The sequence below is a fragment of the Medicago sativa genome, chromosome 6, assembly GCF_051527215.1.
Source record: "Medicago sativa cultivar Bolivia chromosome 6, Bolivia_mono, whole genome shotgun sequence".
In the NCBI taxonomy this organism is placed as follows: Eukaryota; Viridiplantae; Streptophyta; class Magnoliopsida; order Fabales; family Fabaceae; genus Medicago; species Medicago sativa.
In genome coordinates this window covers 51,871,199-51,891,169 of record NC_140754.1, presented here as the reverse complement: position 1 = coordinate 51,891,169, position 19,971 = coordinate 51,871,199, and the positions used below count along the sequence as shown (strand labels likewise).

The 19,971-nt window shown below is 38.4% G+C and overlaps 1 long non-coding RNA gene and 1 other non-coding gene across 2 annotated transcripts; one reads left to right on the top strand and one right to left on the bottom strand.

Moving 5' to 3' along the window:
- Nucleotides 1-2,949: 2,949 nt before the first annotated feature.
- LOC146915555 (small nucleolar RNA R71) lies at nt 2,950-3,056 on the bottom strand. Its single transcript, XR_015017186.1, has one exon. It is a non-coding gene; the product is annotated as a small nucleolar RNA R71 (small nucleolar RNA).
- Nucleotides 3,057-16,977: 13,921 nt separating this feature from the next.
- Nucleotides 16,978-19,683, top strand: LOC146915554 (uncharacterized). Its single transcript, XR_015013363.1, has 2 exons — nt 16,978-17,113; nt 19,469-19,683. It is a non-coding gene; the product is annotated as an uncharacterized LOC146915554 (long non-coding RNA).
- Nucleotides 19,684-19,971: the final 288 nt, after the last annotated feature.

The window sequence follows — 19,971 nt, the reverse complement described above, 5'->3', positions numbered from 1 at the left end:
TTCCAATGCGCCAACAGTTGCCTTTGTTTATCACCCAAATGGCTTTCTAGATACTCCTCCAAGCATAGCTAACATTATAACCCATGTGAGCTTTAAGAATATCTGTAGTAGGGAAATACTTAGCTTTGTAACATCTGGACAAAAGTGAATTAGGTTGAGTATGGAATCTCCAGACTTATTTAGCAAGCATTGCTAAATTAAAGTCTCTAAGATTTCTAAAGTCAAGCCTCGAGTGTTTGGACCGAAAAAGATTAGACTTTTTAGACCAATGGATCTTCCTATTGGAATCAGATCCTCCCCACCAAAAGGAGCAGACAGCTCTTTCAGTCCTATCACAAAGGCCTTTAGGTAACAAAAAACAGCTCATAATATAGGTAGGAATAGCTTGAGCCACTGCTTTAATTAGGATGCTTCTGCCTTCAAAAGATAGACTTTTTTCTTTCCATCCATTGAGTTTTTTCTTGATTCTATCCATAATAAAATTAAAATTTTGCTCTTTAAATCTGCCAAACTGGGTAGGCATACCTAAGTACTTAGATATGCAATCACTTATTTTGACTGGAGGTTGTTCCTGAAACTTTCCCTTTTCTTCATTAGAGATATTAGGGCTGAACAGCATTTCTGACTTAGCAAAGTTGACCTCCTGACCAGAAGCATCTTGATATATTTTCAGAATATTCATGATAGCTCTTGCTTCTTCAGGTTTGGCCCTACAAAATAGGATGTTGTCATCAACATATAACAAATGAGAAATTTCAAGAGCATTAGTAATCTTACCCTCAATCTGAGCTTTAGAGATTAACCCTGAAAGCACCTCAGCACAAAGAATGCAGATATATGGGGGATAGAGGATCCCCTTGTCTTATACTTCTTTGTGGGGTAAAAGGGTCAGAGGGGTTTCCATTAATAAGGATAGAGAAAGTGACAGTTTGAATACATTGCATAATGGAATTAATAAGTTTGTGAGGAAAACCCATGATAGTAAGAGTATTATTAATAAAACTCCACTCTAAATTGTCATAAGCTTTAGCCATATCAAGTTTGATTCCTACATAGTCATTGTTTTTCTTCCTGGGTTTTTTGATATAATGGAATGTTTCAAAAACAATTGATGACATTCTGTCATTACGTAATATTAGGGACTTATTGTGACATTTTGATAGAGTTCTCATGCAATTTATACTGTTCTGGAGTGCAAAAAGCTTAAAATTTGAAGTCTGTTCGAAGGAAATCGCGCCACGCCAATTTCAAGCCGTGCTGCGATTTTTGAAGCAAAAATACACACTTCCTGTAAAGGGGAAATCGCGGCACGCCAATTAACAAGGCGCGGCGCGATTTTGATGGGTCAGGCCCATGACTTCTATAAATACTGCACTCAATCTGAAGAACAGGGGTTACGATTTTGGAGAACGAAAGTGCGATTTTAACACCCAGAAGGCTGCAGCGGAGAGGATTTCATCATCTCTAACCCAGTTTATGTATGTTTTAATTCTTTCATTGATTATGCTATTTGTAAACTCAATTATGAGTAGCTAAATCTCTTAGAGATTAGGTCGGAGATGAACCTATGTAACCCTAATTGATCATATGTTGTTGTGAAACTCTATTACTTATTAATGATATTCTAGTTTTCATTCAATTCAATTGTTCTTACTGCTTTTTATATCCTGATCAAATATAAACATGATTTTGTGAGATCGAATGACTACTGACCATAGCTTTCGACTTAGACCTAATTGAATTGTTCTAATAAACATGGTTAGTCTAGGAATGGATAATCGTTTGTTAGTGATATTAGGTTAACGTGCTTAAACCTTTGATGATTATTAGACCACCTAAGGAATTAGGGGCTGTAGTTTAAAAAGAGGGTCCTAACTCAAGGGATTGATTAGGGCTAATTTGTTAACTATCGTGAAACTAGAGAATCATTAGTAATAATAGGTGCAGTAACCAATTAGGGGAAACATAGAGGATTCGAAGACCTGATCTCATCTCTCTCCTATTTTCTTAATCAAATCTTTACTATTTTATTTGATTTCTTAAAATCAAACCAAATCTACTGCCTAGTGGCAAAACAAAATAAACTTTTATACATCCTACTTTTATAACGAAATTGAATTATTGAAGTTAAAAACAGTCCTCGTGGGATCGATATTTTTACTACTTCGATAGTATTTGGTGCACTTGCCAGAGATCTATCAAGTTTTTGGCGCCGTTGCCGGGGACTGTTGAATTATTTCAACAAGGCAATTACGTTATAATTTAGGGTTTTTGCAATTTAATTTTCTGTTTTTTAATTTTTATTTTTCTGTTTTCATATTCACTTGATTACTTTGCGTTGTGCAGTGCTACTAAGGTATTTTGCTGTTTATGCGAGGTAAACAGAGCTCTGACGACTTAGAGTACGATCCGGAGATTGAAAGAACTGCTAGAGCACTTCGGAAAGCTGTCCGATCGCAAAGGTTAGCTCAATCCGTTCCACCGGGTGTTCGAGAACAAGTACCGGAGCAACTCTCAAGTGAATCTGAAACAATCTCTTCTCCTAAATCTGCAACGATGGAAGGAGAAGGAGTTGTACCACCAAGACCTAAGCTTGGAGACTACGGGTTAGCCACTCATCGCGGTCAACTGACCCACACTTTTCAACCAGCTAACCCCGTAGCGTTCGACATCAAGACAACTGTCCTCAATGGTTTGAGGGACAAGCAATTCGATGGGACTGAAGCTATGAGTCCTCATGAACACTTGAGCCGTTTTGCTGAAACCTGTGAGTTTTGTGTGCAACCAGCCACCGTGACTGAAGCACAAAAGAAGCTAAGGCTATTTCCTTTCACCTTGACGGGAAGAGCAAAAGATTGGTTGCTAACAATTCCAAACGGGACTGTCCAAACATGGGAAGAGTTAGAGCTGAAGTTCTTGGAGAAATACTTCCCTATGTCTAAGTATTGGGACAAGAAGATGGAGATCTCTAACTTCAAGCAAGGAGAAGGTGAATCATTGTATGATGCTTGGGAGCGATTCAATTTGCTTCTCAAGAGATGCCCTAATCATGAGTTCACCGAGAAGCAATACCTCCAAATCTTCACTGAGGGGGTAACACCAAACACTCGAATGTTCTTAGATGCTTCCGCGGGAGGTAGTCTCAAGAGCAAAACTGATCATGAAGTCCAAGCTTTGATAGAAAACATGGCTGGAAATGAGTATCGTGCTGAAGCTAAGAAGAAGGAAAGAGGAGTGTTTGGGGTAAGTGAACAAACTGCTATCCTTGCCAACCAAGCAGCAATGAACAAACAGATCGAAGCTCTAACTAAGGAGTTTCAAGGCTTCACTTTGGCTCAAAAGCAACAACAAGTAGCTGCAATCAAGTGTGACTTATGTGGTGAAGAACATCCCAACGGTGAATGTGTTCCGGAAGGATCAAGTGAAGAAGCTAACTTCATGGGAGGATATCAAAGGCAGAATCAATACTACAATTCAGGCATTAATAAGCATCCAAATCTAAGCTACTCAAATAACAATGCTTTGAACTCTCAGATGCTCACTCCTCCTCAACAACAACAAAGGAAGCCATCAGCTCTTGAGGAAACTATGATGAACTTCATGAAGATGACTCAAGGCAACTTTGAAGAGATGAAGAAGAGTCAAGAAGCTGAAAGAAAGAACAATGAAGCTTCTAGGAAGATGCTTGAAACTCAACTGGGGCAATTAGCTAAGCAGTTGGCTGAACAAAACAAAGGCGGATTCTCAGGTAACACTAAAGATAACCCTAAGAATGAGTCTTGTAATGCTATTGAATTGAGGAGCAAAAAGGTTTTGACACCTTTAGTTCCAAAAGCTCCAAAGAAGGTTGATGAAGTGGTTGAGGTGGAGGAGAATGATGTAGTTGAAAAAAATGAGAATGGTGTAGTTGAAAAAGAAAATGATCATGGAGTAGTTGAAAACGAAAGGAAGGAAAAAATAGAGGGAGAAAAAAATGAGAAGTTAATTGATGAAGATTCAATCTTGAGGAAGTCGAAGAGTCAAATTTTGAAAGATGGAGACAAACCACAGGTTATTCCATCATATGTGAAGCTTCCATACCCTCACCTTTCGAAGAAGAAAGAAAAGGATGAAGGCCAATTCAAGAAGTTCATGCAACTTTTCTCACAACTTCAGGTGAATATTCCTTTCGGTGAAGCTCTTGATCAAATGCCATTGTATGCTAAGTTCATGAAAGACTTGTTGACTAAACGAAGGAAGCCTAAGGATGATGAGAACATAGCACTTTCTGAAAATTGTAGTGCTATTCTTCAAAAGAAGCTGCCACCTAAGCTGAAGGATCCTGGTGCTTTTACTATCCCTTGTTCAATTGGACCGGTAGACATTGGAAGAGCTTTATGTGATTTGGGAGCAAGTATAAATCTGATGCCACTTTCAATGATGAAGAAGCTTAAGTGTGGGGAACCTAAACCAACAAGAATGACCATTACTTTAGCTGATCGGTCAATCTCTTATCCTTTCGGTATACTTGAAGATGTGCTAGTCAAGGTTAATGACTTGGTGTTCCCAGCAGATTTTGTGGTCCTAGATATGGCTGAAGATGAAGACATGCCACTCATTCTAGGGAGACCTTTCCTTGCAACTGGTCGTGCTTTGATTGATGTTGAGCGTGGAGAGCTAATGTTGAGATTCCATAAGGAGCAGGTAGTCTTCAATATCTTTGAGGCAATGAAGCACCAAGATGAGAATCCCAAGTGTTACCGGATTGATGTTGTGGAAGAAACTGTCGAAGATAAAACACTTGAATCTCAATCTATTCAATCTACGGAGGTGGAAAGTGTGGAATCTATAGATAGACAAGAAGTGATTGAAGATGTTGGAATGTTAAAGGATGTTAAGCAACTGGAAGTAAGCAAAGGACAGATGCAACAGCGATCATTAGGAGACATCCGTGACAACGAGTATGGGGGATTGACAACTGGTAAAAATGAAATAAAGACTACTACCACTGGTCCGGGTGGTAAATTGGCTTATAGAAGGATTCCCTATGGGATGCGTAATGGGCCGGCTGCTTTTCGATGGTGTATGCATTCAACTCTCTCTGATACTTTGGAAAGAATTATGAGGTACTGTGACGAAGGGTTGGCAAGAAACAAGCCTGTTGATGAAGCTGTAGACCTAAAGAAGTCTGGTGCACAAGGAACTTTCAAGGGTAAGGAACAAAAGCTGAAACGGTACCGTAAAGGAGGACTCCCAAACAATGAAGAGGGAGCCACATCATATGATCCTTAGAAATAGTCATCAGTCAAGCTAGTGACGGTAAAGAAGCGCTGAGTGGGAGGCAACCCACTATTTATTTTTCAGGTATGATTTTATTGCTTTCAAAAATAAAAACACAAAAATATTTTTCTTTTCTTTTAATACAAGGCAGGGAAGTTTTAAAATTTTGTTCAAAGATACCTCTTGCCAAGAAAATCATGCAAGGTACTGATGTCTTGCATGATTCTCTCCTCAAAAGTTTTTCAAAAATTCAAGGGACTCAGGCATTTTTCAAGAAAACAAAATTTTTGGCCTGAGAAAGCAAGGAATTACCCCCTGTTTCACCAAAATCGCGGCACGCCTATATACATGGCGCGGCGCGATTTTGACTGTTTTGTGAAAAAAAATAGCCGTTGGAACTATCCGTTACTAGCCGTTACAAAATCTGCCCGTTATTGACCGTTGCAACGCAAAATCGCGCCGCGCCTTGCATTTTGGCGTGCCGCGATTTTGCCCAAACAGGCCTATAAAAACCTAACTGTTCATCATCATTTTCATTCCATTCTTCCTACCTTTCTCTACCAAAACTTCCCTAAACTTCCATTCACGAATTCTCTTCATCTTCATCTCAATATTCACTTCCTAACCATCATCAAACCACATTCTTATCACAAATTCACCAACCCAAACCACCATCAAACCACAAACATTCCAAATTTTCCCAAACTTCACAAAACTTTCCTTTCACCATCTTCCTAAACCACAAATGGCCTCCAACCAAAGAAACACTCGCTCCAAGAAAGCCACCAACCCCAAACCATCCACAAGCAAATCCAAACGCCCCCGTGCCGCATCCGAACCACCCGAAAACGCCATCCATTTCATCAATGACCTAGCCCAGGAGTTCCATCAATCTATGAAGAGTTTTGAAGTCATAGGGGAGAGGAAGTTTGATTTCACAAAGCTTGTGAAATATCCTTTCTTTGAGTCTGAAATACGAAGGAGGGGATGGACAAGATTGAATGAAATGATCGACGAGGCAAACAACAAAACGGTGATCGTCGAATTCTTTGCAAATGCAAGGGTGTCCGATACACCCTTTCAATCTTTTGTTCGAGGAAAGTACATTGACTTCAGCCCGGATGCTCTCAACGCATGGCTGAATGTTCAAGCACCGGAAGAGTGTTGGGTTGAAAAATTGAGGAGGGAGAGATTTGCTATTACGGAGGATACTTTTGATGAGATCATCACCACCATGTGTAGGCCTGGGTCGACTTGGAAAAAGTCCCGGATGCTTACCTATGCGGAGATGCTGCCGGTACCCAAGGCGTGGGTATCATATGTGGTCCAGACTCTTGAGAGTGCATCCTGCACTTCTGAAATTCCTCTCAAGAGGGTGCTTGCTGCCTATGCCATCATCAAGGAGCACCCTATAGATATTGGCCGCCTCTTGGCCAATAGTCTTCATGATCTAGCAACCGGAAACACCACACAATTGGGGCATGGGAGTCTAATTAATTGGTTGTGTGAGCAAGAGTTGGTACCGACTTATGATAGTGATCTCAACACAAGCAATATGAAGCCAATCACCGACTCGGTCATGGATGGGTTTGTCAAGAAATATGAAGGCTATATGAAGGAGAGAGAGAGGGAGGCAGCGAGGCAACAACAAATGGAGCAAGGAGGGAGTAGTAGCCAAGGAGGTTATGCTCCTCTTCATCCAAAGCTTGAGGAATTCATGCATGTGCAAGCTAATTGGATGAATGAGACTTCGGACCAGCTGTGGGTGAACCGTCCTAGGTTCTCAGCTGCGTTTGCTGCGGAGGCTCAATTGCATATGGGTCCGATTCGTGGGTCTTATGAGAGGTTTGGAGGCTCCCGTGAGCACATGGAACAATATTTTACACATCAAGAAGAGTATGGGCTGCGCATGAGGAGGGAAATCACTGATGATTTCAACACCACCGAGCAAGATCAAGGGGATGGCATCTTCGAAGGATTGAGGACACCGGGGGCTGGAAACTCGGATGATGATCAAGACATGGGCTGATCTACTGATGGATTAGCATTTTCTGCTTTGTATTTTATTTTTCAGTCATTTTTCTTTTAATGTATTTTCTTTTTATCTTCTTTTTAATGTCGAAGTCCATTGAACTTATTTCCCTATTGTAATTGCTCCTGCACTTGTTTATTATTAATGAATTTGTTTTGTTTCATGTGACCTATTACAGTTTAGTAACAGTTGTTTGATGAAACGGTATTCCAAAAGTTCTCAAGGAGGGGTGACTTGATTCAAAGGCGAAGTGTACGGCGTTGCTAGGTAGTCACATACTCCCAGAAATCTCAGCCATAAGGTTCATTGCCAAATCTTGTTTTTCAATTTACTTATAGTTAGATTAGTTTTCCATGCGACTACATTTCTAGAACTTGCATTGTTTCTCTATTATTGATTGGTCTCTGTCAATTACACACTGAGGCAAAAGTGCTTGGTCCTGTGAGCCTTTTTGAAGCCTACCCTGTTTTAATTTGTTGAATTTATCCTTTCTTAACCAATTGTGAGCCGGTAGGATTAGAACTTTTTGTTCGGTGACAAACTACATTACAAGCCTAGAGACTTTTAAGACTTGTCATTTTCTGAGTTAAGGCATTGTAGAATGTTGCTAAAGATTAAGTTTGGGGTTGCTATTGGAATTTGCAACCAACTAAGTTTGGGGTGGGGGTACTAGAGAATAAGAGAACAAAAATTAAAAGAAATATGAAATTGTTATGCAAAATATACACAAAAATGGTGTATTAAAAAAAAAAAGAAATTGAATGATGAAAAAGGGACAAAACATTGAAAATCCGAGTAACTTCAAACTCGATTGTCCCTAAATGTTAAAAATATTCTCTAGTACCTTTGCATTGATTGTTATTTCAAAAGGTGAATGATCGAAGGATTGAATTTTGTGCTTTAATTTCCGTAGGAATGCCTAACTCAAATTTTGTGTAGCCTACTTATCCAAATATATCCCACCTTTCACCTAAGCCCCGTTATAACCCTAAAGACCTCAAAAGTGTGTAATGATATTGACTTTGATTGATATCTAGAAACTTTTCAAGCGTATGGTAATATGTAGACCTGCATGTCGACTGGTAGAACCCTATTTCATATTGTTGCGTGGAGTTGTGAATTGGTGGATGCGAACAAGTCAAACTAGCTCATCTTTAGCTAGAAGGAGAATGAACTTTTGGGTACTATCGTTTTGTCAGGTAACTGTTATTTTACTGTCGTTTGTCACTGTTGCAAGCAAATTCCTTGAGGACAAGGAATGGTTTAAGTTTGGGGTTGTGATGACATTCTGTCATTACGTAATATTAGGGACTTATTGTGACATTTTGATAGAGTTCTCATGCAATTTATACTGTTCTGGAGTGCAAAAAGCTTAAAATTTGAAGTCTGTTCGAAGGAAATCGCGCCACGCCAATTTCAAGCCGTGCTGCGATTTTTGAAGCAAAAATACACACTTCCTGTAAAGGGGAAATCGCGGCACGCCAATTAACAAGGCGCGGCGCGATTTTGATGGGTCAGGCCCATGACTTCTATAAATACTGCACTCAATCTGAAGAACAGGGGTTACGATTTTGGAGAACGAAAGTGCGATTTTAACACCCAGAAGGCTGCAGCGGAGAGGATTTCATCATCTCTAACCCAGTTTATGTATGTTTTAATTCTTTCATTGATTATGCTATTTGTAAACTCAATTATGAGTAGCTAAATCTCTTAGAGATTAGGTCGGAGATGAACCTATGTAACCCTAATTGATCATATGTTGCTGTGAAACTCTATTACTTATTAATGATATTCTAGTTTTCATTCAATTCAATTGTTCTTACTGCTTTTTATATCCTGATCAAATATAAACATGATTTTGTGAGATCGAATGACTACTGACCATAGCTTTCGACTTAGACCTAATTGAATTGTTCTAATAAACATGGTTAGTCTAGGAATGGATAATCGTTTGTTAGTGATATTAGGTTAACGTGCTTAAACCTTTGATGATTATTAGACCACCTAAGGAATTAGGGGCTGTAGTTTAAAAAGAGGGTCCTAACTCAAGGGATTGATTAGGGCTAATTTGTTAACTATCGTGAAACTAGAGAATCATTAGTAATAATAGGTGCAGTAACCAATTAGGGGAAACATAGAGGATTCGAAGACCTGATCTCATCTCTCTCCTATTTTCTTAATCAAATCTTTACTATTTTATTTGATTTCTTAAAATCAAACCAAATCTACTGCCTAGTGGCAAAACAAAATAAACTTTTATACATCCTACTTTTATAACGAAATTGAATTATTGAAGTTAAAAACAGTCCTCGTGGGATCGATATTTTTACTACTTCGATAGTATTTGGTGCACTTGCCAGAGATCTATCAACAATCAAAGAATTATCTGTTATTAATCTACCAGGAAGGAAAGAACTTTGGAAATCATTGACTATGTTAGGTAAAATTTGCTTAATTCTATTAGCAATGGTTTTGGTAATAATTTTTAAAATGACATTACATAAGCTAATAGGCCTATAATTAGAGGGTTTAGTAGGGGAATTAACTTTGGGAATTAAACTCATGAGAGTGTGGTTAATGGATAAAATTGACCCTTCTTCATTAAGAATTTTTAAAGCATAATCAATAACCTCAGGGCCAATTGTGTCGCAATAAGTTTGGTAAAATAGAGTAGAGAGGCCATCAGGGCCAGGGGCAAAATTAGCCTTTAAATTCCTGATGGCTTCCTGAACCTCAAGAGCTGTAAAATTATTGTTTAAAAATTCATAATCCTGAGGGGAAATTCTATTATTAACCACATTAAAAATGTCATTATTAGGGGTGGGATTAACACTTGAGAAAATATTGAAATAATCAGTAAAAATGCAATGAATTTTAGCACTATCCTGCCAAAGAGTGCCAGTTGAGTCTTGAATCTAATGAATGGTATTATTCTTTTATCTCTGAGTGGCTTTTTGGTGAAAAAACTTGGTATTGAGGTCTCCAAACTTGAGCCAATGGGTTTTGGCTGTTTGAGACCACCATAATTCTTCTTGTTTACGAAATTCATCCAAAGCCTTATCTTTTGTATGGATGGAGAGCCAACAGTCTTGTGTAGGGGTGCCATTTTTAAGGGAGTAAAGAGTGTCTTGAAGAGCTTTAATCTTTCTAGGAATATCACCGAACTTGGAATGACCCGACTCAAACATCTGCCTCATAATATGTTGAAGTTTAGTAGGGCTATCACCAGGAGTATCCTTCCAATCCTTCTTAACAATATGAGCACACTCTTTATCTTGAGCCCAAAGCTGTTCAAAACATTGGATTTTTTTTGGCTTTTTGATGGTACAGACCCTTTCTAGTGTCGTGAAATTCTAAAATAATAGGACAATGGTCAGATGAGTATCTTAGTAAATGTTTGTTGATATAAACAGGAAAAGAATTAATCCAATTAGGATTAGCACAGAATCTATCAAGTCTTTCTTTAATGTGGGTTTTTTTCGGCTGTTAGTAGAGATGAGTGGCTTTGGCACTACAGACTGGGGCATCTCAACTTCAGAGACCTCAGATCTATGCAAAAGTGTGGTATGGTTTCAGGAATACCTGAAATTCATATACATGGAGAAGTGTGTGAAGAATGCGTGCAATCCAAATAACACAGAAGTAGATTCAGTAAAAATGCAGGAAGCAAAACAAAAAGTATTCTTGAGGGGGTGTACTCTGATGTGTGTGGACCAATACAAGTGGAATCAACTGGAGGTAACAAATACTTTGTTACATTTATTGATGATTTCAGTAGGAAACTGTGGACCTACTTGATAAAGAGAAAAAGTGAAGTATTTACAATCTTCAGAAAGTTCAAGAGCTTAGCTGAAAAACAAAGTGGTTATATGATTAAAACACTAAGAACTGATGGAGGGGGTGAATATGTATCTAGTGAATTTGATGCTTTCTGTACTCAAGAAGGGATAATGCATGATGTGGTGCCACCCTACACACCACAACAAAATGGTACTGCTGAGAGGAAGAACAGGACCATTATAAATATGGTGAGAAACATGCTTAAGAGCAAGCTTCTACCAAAGGAATTATGGGGAGAAGCTGTATCCATTGCTACCTACATTTGAATAGATGCCCAACAAAGAAGTTGAACAACATCACACCTGAAGAGTGTTGGTCAGGTAACAAACCAAATGTGAATCATCTAAGAGTTTTTGGTTTTATAGCATATAGACATATTCATGACCAGTTAAGGAAGAAGTTAGATGATAAAAGTTAACAACTGATACTAGTGGGCTATCATTCCACTGGTGGATATAAATTGCTTGACCCTGTAAATAAGCAAGTAATAATTAGCAGGGATGTGATAATTGATGAGGTGAAAGAGTGGAATTGGGGCAGTAATGAGAAGAAGGATGCAGTGAGAATTATTTGTGAAGATTCAACAAATGATGTTGAGGCACCTGCTCAAACTGAGACAGGAAGACCTCAGAGGAAAAGAAATATGCCTCCAAGACTGCAGGAATGTGAAATTACCCAGATATTGAAGTGACAGAAGATGGTGAGCCTGTTCACTTGGTATTTCTTGCAGAATCTGAGCCAGTGAATGTGAGTGAAGCTTTGAAGAATCCCAAATGGATAATAGCAATGAAAGACAAACTGGATTCAATTGAAAGCAACAATACATGGTCACTTGTTGAGTTACCACAAGGAAAGAAGGCCAATGAAGTAAAATGGGTATAGAAAGTAAAGTTGAACCCTAAAGGTGAAATAGTGAGGATTATTTGCGTCATTTGTTGAATCTTCACACATAACAGTGAGGATGCATCTAGAGAAGAGTCTAGAACATTGCATGCATTTGAATAAATGATGAGTTGTGTCATAATTGAATATATGACTTGGTGAATTTGTGTATTGGCGATATTTGGCGAATGTTGTGATTATGTGGATTGGTGTATATGTACATTGGTGAATTTTGTGGATGGTTGTGACTAATTGTATTATGCTCTAATTGCATGTCTTAATTGTTTGTGCTTATACACTTGGTGAATCAATTGATGATGGTTATTTTAATAATAATGATGAGGTGAGATTTGTATATGTATATATACATATATGAGGTGGTGATGTTCTTTGATAATGATGATGGCTTGCTTATAACTTCGATATGATGAATTGTACTTGTTAAGATAAGCATGCTAGATTAGTAATGAAGTGAGTAATGTTTTCATTGATTGATATTGTTAAATGATGAGCTTTTGTTGATTACTTGATTAGAGGTTGAATATGCATGCTATGCTATGATAATAATGTGATAGCTTGAAATGTAATTGATGGGGGATAATAATGATCATCTGATGCTAGTGTTCTAGGAGGGAGGGTTATGTATATGTGATACGTGTATGATACACTTGTTGATATGAACTTGGAATGATTGTATGGAATGGTTTGAATGGTATGAGAATCATGAATACTTGTGAATACATGTATGATTTGTTATTCTGTATTCTTGAATATATCTTTCATTTCCAATGTTCTTGTTTAAATCTTTTATGGATTATGATGATGTAATGCTAACCCTCAGTGGTCTGTGGTGGACCGCCTACCTCTCTGTATGGATGGGTAGACGGCGTGCAGGATGCTTAGTTGTTGTTTGTTGATGCCGAGGAGTGGAGTTCCTCTTTTTCATGCAAGTGTCTAGATTAGGGCTCTGATCTAGGATAGTCTTTGCATGTTGTTTATTTGACTTTATATTTCGGAGTTGTTGATATATTCTGTTATTTGAGATTTGGATGATACATTTGTATTTAGTTTGGAGATCCAGAGATTGTTTATGAATTATATGTTGTCCGCTGCTATATTGTGTAACATGATCTTTATGCATGTATTGTATTTTTGTGGTTTATTCGAAGACGTAGCATCTATTTCTAGAATATTATATATATATATTCGCGCGTTTTACCGCTTATTAGAAATAGGGTGTTACAAGTTGGTATCAGAGCCGTGGTCGGTCTTGTCCAGATCAAAACCCGTTGAATTTCCTGTTGTATGCGACATGTACGGGAGTACTGTCGATACTTGTTGTGTTGTTCCGTTCTTTTAGGTGGGTTTGAGCGTAGTGGGGGGTAGCAGGTTGCTTCAGGTGTGTTGGTTTGGCAAGGGAAGGTATCTTTGGTTGCGGAGGCTCAGAATGAGAAGAAAGGAAAGAGTCATGGATTTGGGAAGCCGTACAGCAAAGACAAAGGCAAGAAGTCCTTGGATGGTGAAGCTAGTGTATTCATGATGTTTGCTTCCTTGAAGGAAAGAAGTGAGAAAGGAGTTGGTGATTTGCCGGTAGTGCAAGAGTTTCCAGAAGTTTTTCCAGACGACATTACCGAGTTACCGCCGGAGAGGGAAGTTGAGTTTGCAATTGATTTGGTGCCTGGAACGAGTCCTACTTCGATTGCACCGTATCAGATGTCTGCATTAGAGTTGGGTGAGTTGAAGAAACAGTTGGAAGAGTTGCTTGAGAAACAGTTTATCAGGCCAAGTGTTTCGCCGTGGGGAGCTCCTGTGTTGTTGGTTAAGAAGAAGGATGGTAGCATGAGATTGTGCATGGATTATCGGCAATTGAACAAGGTGACAATCAAGAATCGGTACCCGCTTTCGAGAATTGACGATTTAATGGATCAGTTGGTTGGTGCAAAAGTGTTCAGTAAGATTGATTTGAGGTCAGGATATCATCAGATTAGAGTAAAGGCGGAAGATATATCCAAAACTGCGTTCAAAACGAGGTATGGACACTATGAGTATTTTGTGATGCCATTTGGAGTATCTAATGCGCCAGGTGTCTTCATGGAGTACATGAATAGAATATTTCATCCTTTTCTGAATCGTTTTGTGGTGGTGTTTATAGATGATATTTTGGTGTATTCTAAGTCTGAAGAGGAGCATGCCGAGCATTTGAGGATTGTGTTGGGAGTTTTGAAAGAGAAGAAGTTGTTTGCTAAGTTGTCGAAGTGTGAGTTTTGGTTGCGGGAAGTGAGTTTCCTTGGTCATGTGATTTCTAAAGATGGTATTGCCGTGGATCCGTCGAAGGTTGATGCAGTGTTGCAGTGGGAATCACCTAAGTCTGTTTTTGAAGTTAGAAGCTTTCTTGGATTGGCAGGTTATTATCGGAGGTTCATTGAAGGATTCTCTAAGTTGGCGTTGCCATTGACGCAGTTGACTCGGAAAGGACAAGCTTATGTTTGGGATGCTCAGTGTGAGAAGAGTTTGCAAGAGTTGAAGAAGAGGTTGACGTCAGCTCCAGTGTTGATTTTGCCAAATCCGAAGGAATCGTTTGTGGTGTATTGTGATGCTTCTAAGATGGGTCTTGGTGGTGTGCTTATGCAGAATCGTCAGGTTGTGGCTTATGCTTCGAGGCAGTTAGAAGTGCATGAGAAGAATTATCCGACTCATGATTTGGAATTAGCGGTCGTTGTGTATGTGTTGAAGATTTGGAGGCATTATCTGTATGGTTCTAAGTTTGAGGTGTTCAGTGATCATAAGAATTTGAAGTATTTGTTTGACCAGAAGGAGTTGAATATGAGGCAGAGGAGATGGTTGGAGTATCTTAAGGATTTTGATTTCCAATTGAGTTATCATCCTGGAAAGGCCAATGTTGTTGCTGATGCTTTAAGTAGGAAGTCGTTGCATATGTCTGCTTTGATGGTTAAAGAGTTAGAGTTGATTGAGCAGTTTCGGGATTTGAGTTTGGTTAGTGAATTGACACCGGATGGTGTGAGGTTGGGAATGTTGAAGCTGACAAGTAATATTCTGGAGGAGATCAAGAATGGTCAGAAGGACGATTTGGAACTTGTAGATCGAGTGGTGTTGGTTAATCAAGGCAAAGGTGGAGACTTTAGATTGGATGAGAACGGTGTTTTGATGTTTCGTGATCGTGTTTGTGTGCCAAGTGTTCTTGAGCTTAAGATACTGATTTTGGAAGAAGGTCACAGAAGTAGTTTGAGTATTCATCCCGGAGCGACTAAGATGTATCAGGATTTGAAGAGGTTGTTTTGGTGGCCTGGAATGAAGAAGGATATTGCAGAGTTTGTGTATGCTTGTTTGGTGTGTCAGAAGTCTAAGATTGAACATCAGAAGCTGTCAGGTTTGATGCAACCGTTGTTCGTGCCAGAGTGGAAGTGGGATAGTATATCAATTGACTTTGTTGGAGCGTTGCCGAAGACTGTTAAGGGTTTTGATTCTATTTGGGTGATTGTCGATCGGTTGACGAAGTCGGCACATTTTGTTCCTATTAAGACCGGTATGTCTGTGGCTAAGTTGGCTGAGATCTATATTGAGCAGATTGTTAGATTGCATGGTGTTCCTTCTAGTATTGTGTCAGATCGGGATCCGAGGTTTACTTCTAAGTTTTGGGAGAGTTTGCAAGATGCTTTGGGAACTAAGTTGAGGTTGAGTTCTGCGTATCATCCCCAGACTGATGGTCAGACGGAGAGGACTATTCAGAGTTTGGAAGATTTGTTGAGGGCTTGTGTTTTGGAACAAGGTGTCGGTTGGATTGAATGTTTACCGTTGATTGAGTTTACTTACAACAACAGTTTTCATTCTAGTATTGGAATGGCGCCGTTTGAAGCTTTGTATGGTCGGAGGTGTAGGACGCCGTTGTGTTGGTATGAGTCAAGTGAAGGTGCCTTGTTAGGACCGGAAGTGGTGCAAGAAACTACGAAAAAGGTTAAGATGATTCAAGAGAAGATGAAAGCGTCTCAGAGTAGACAGAAGAGTTATCATGATAAGAGGAGGAAGGATATTGAGTTTCAGGTTGGTGATCATGTGTTTTTGAGAGTGAATCCTGTAACTGGTGTTGGACGTGCTTTGAAGTGTCGGAAGTTGACTCCTCGTTTTGTTGGACCTTTTGAGATTGTTGAGAAGGTTGAGGTTGTAGTGTATAGGATTGCGTTACCGCCATCTTTGTCGAATCTTCATGATGTGTTTCATGTGTCTCAGTTGAGGAAGTATGTGTATGATGCGTCCCATGTGATTCAAGCGGATGATTTGGAAGTAAGGGATAATTTGACCGTTGAGACTTGGCCAGTTAGGATTGAGGATCGTGAAGTGAAGCGTTTGCGTGGCAAGGAGGTCGTTTTGGTTAAAGTGATTTGGGTTGGACCAACTGGTGAGTGTGCCACTTGGGAATCGGAGAGTAGAGTGAGGGTTGCGTATCCAGAGTTGTTTTCTTCAGGTAATTTTCGAGGGCGAAAATTCTTTTTAGTGGGGGAGAGTTGTAACAGCCCGATTTTCGCTAGATTTATTTTATTATTTATTTATGTGTGTTGTGTGTGCTATTATGTGATTATTTGCATCTGTGTGTATTTTTGGTTGGGAATTGTAGAATTCGGTGTAGAAGGGTATTTTAGTCATTTTGGACTTAGGGGCATTTTGGTCATTTTGAGAGTAGGGGTAATTTTGTAATTTTGGATGAGAATTATTTTAGTGCTTAGTAAGAGTATTATTTTACCAAGTTACTAGAGAGAGTGTAGTAATCATTTTATTTACCGGTAAGTGACCGTTAGTGTTGTAATTTACCATTAAGTGAGTAGTGACATTTTTGGTGTTAGAATAGAAATGGGTTAGGCCCATTAAGGATTGAGAGATAAGCCCAATTGAATAGAGCACATATATAAACTCTAGTTGTTGGTGAAAATTAGGTTTCACAACATTTCACATTTCATTTCATTTCATTTGGGAAGAGAAGAGATAGAAGCTTGAGAGTAGAACAAGATCAAGGGCTAGAGCTAGAGGAGGGGATTCATCATCTAGGAGCTAAATTGAGGCTTGAATTAAAGATTCTTGGTGTTAGAGGTAAGGGGGTTAGTTTTTGATCATAATTTCATCATTTTTCATTTATACCCATTTTTATGAAATTGATAAATTGAATCTAATTGCTCTAAATTCGTGCATGATTGTTGTTGTTATGATTGAGAACAAGATTTGTATGATAATTGCATGTTATTATGTGAATTAGCATGTTGAAATGTGCATTTGTGGGTATATTGTGTTCTTGAGCAATTTTGATGAAAAATGAGGTTGTGATGTTGAATTGTGCATGAATTTGTGTTCATTAGTTGTTGTTGATGATTGTTGAACTGTTAAAATCAAAATTGTGTAACTGGAATCGTTGTTTATGGATTCATGAGGAGATTGGTGGTTATGTTGGTGTTTTGAAAGAATTTTGTGAATTTGATGAAATGAGCTATGTTGTTGTTTTTAATGCTTGAATCATGTTTGTTTAAGTGTATTGAACCTGTTTTGACCCATAAACACTTTCTGGAAGTTGATTTGGGAGTTGGGGGTTTGAAAATTGGGATTTTGGGCAAAAATGGTGTAAAAACCCGTAACTACTGAAGAAATTCGCTAGAACTGCGCTAATAGCGAAACTGTCTGGAGTTATTGCGCTAATAGCTCAAACTACGCTAATAGCGAAATTGCCCAGAAACAACTTTTCTGTTTCGCGTTCTTGCGTCTTTTTCCCTCGTTTCTGTTTTGATCTGGTCTTTGGTGTAAACATGAAAGTTGTAGATAATTTTGTTAGCTTTCCAATGGCTTTGGTTTGACTTGAAAATGATTTTTGGTTTTTGAGTTATGAGGAAAATACTCCAAGGAGGTCTTAGAGAAAATTTTACGAAAAATCCGCATAACTATTTCTAAATCGACCCAAACCCTTTGGATTGTTTCCAAACTTCAAACTTATGTTTTATGAGTTCAATTAAGGTGTTTAATACTATCTAATCTATGGGGTGATGGATCTAACTTGTTTTGCTTTGAAAATGGAAAATTTCTTGAAAAGTGATAAAGTGAGACGAACTTTGTGATTTTTATGAATTCGTCGTATTTGGCCGATGAAATGCTTACGTAACCTCTACTGCACACACATGTGGACTGTGAGAATACAAGGCATAGGCTATTGAGCTTGTTTACTTGGTTTTGAATTAATTGTTCAATTAATTTTAAGTTATGACTTGGAGAGACGAACTTGACTAAAGATGACTTTTGAGAACCAATTGATTGCGAATCCTTTATGGGGAATTGTTATATGATATGTGAAGATGATTGGTGGTGCATTTATGTGACAACTTTATGTTGTGTGATTTTTGATGTTGTTGGTGATTGTATATGTGTTAATTGGTGATGAATTGTTGATGATTGCATATATACATGTATTGGTGATGGTGAAGTGATTATTGTTTGTGTGAACATATGCATTTGTAGTTAAGTCATATGTTCATGCATTCATGACTGATGGTGGTGGATTTTATATCCATGACTGATGGTGGCGGATTTTATATCCAATTGAGGTGAGTACGATGTTTTTGTTGCATCGAAGGTGACGACCTTGAGGTGATTTGGTACCACATGCATCTAGAGAAGAGTCTAGAACATTGCATGCATTTGAATAAATGATGAGTTGTGTCATAATTGAATATATGACTTGGTGAATTTGTGTATTGGCGAAATTTGGCGAATGTTGTGATTATGTGGATTGGTGTATATGTACATTGGTGAATTTTGTGGATGGTTGTGACTAATTGTATTATGCTCTAATTGCATGTCTTAATTGTTTGTGCTTATACACTTGGTGAATCAATTGATGATGGTTATTTTAATAATAATGATGAGGTGAGATTTGTATATGTATATATACATATATGAGGTGGTGATGTTCTTTGATAATGATGATGGCTTGCTTATAACTTCGATATGATGAACTGTACTTGTTAAGATAAGCATGCTAGATGAGTAATGAAGTGAGTAATGTTTTCATTGATTGATGTTGTTAAATGATGAGCTTTTGTTGATTACTTGATTAGAGGTTGAATATGCATGCTATGCTATGATAATAATGTGATAGCTTAAAATGTAATTGATGGGGGATAATAATGATCATGTGATGCTAGTGTTCTAGGAGGGAGGGTTATGTATATGTGATACGTGTATGATACACTTGTTGATATGAACTTGGAATGATTGTATGGAATGGTTTGAATGGTATGAGAATCATGAATACTTGTGAATACATGTATGATTTGTTATTCTGTATTCTTGAATATATCTTTCATTTCCAATGTTCTTGTTTAAATCTTTTATGGATTATGATGATGTAATGCTAACCCTCAGTGGTCTGTGGTGGACCGCCTACCTCTCTGTATGGATGGGTAGACGGCGTGCAGGATGCTTAGTTGTTGTTTGTTGATGCCGAGGAGTGGAGTTCCTCTTTTTCATGCAAGTGTCTAGATTAGGGCTCTGATCTAGGATAGTCTTTGCATGTTGTTTATTTGACTTTATATTTCGGAGTTGTTGATATATTCTGTTATTTGAGATTTGGATGATACATTTGTATTTAGTTTGGAGATCCAGAGATTGTTTATGAATTATATGTTGTCCGCTGCTATATTGTGTAACATGATCTTTATGCATGTATTGTATTTTTGTGGTTTATTCGAAGACGTAGCATCTATTTCTAGAATATTATATATATATTCGCGCGTTTTACCGCTTATTAGAAATAGGGTGTTACAAGTTGGTATCAGAGCCGTGGTCGGTCTTGTCCAGATCAAAACCCGTTGAATTTCCTGTTGTATGCGACATGTACGGGAGTACTGTCGATACTTGTTGTGTTGTTCCGTTCTTTTAGGTGGGTTTGAGCGTAGTGGGGGGTAGCA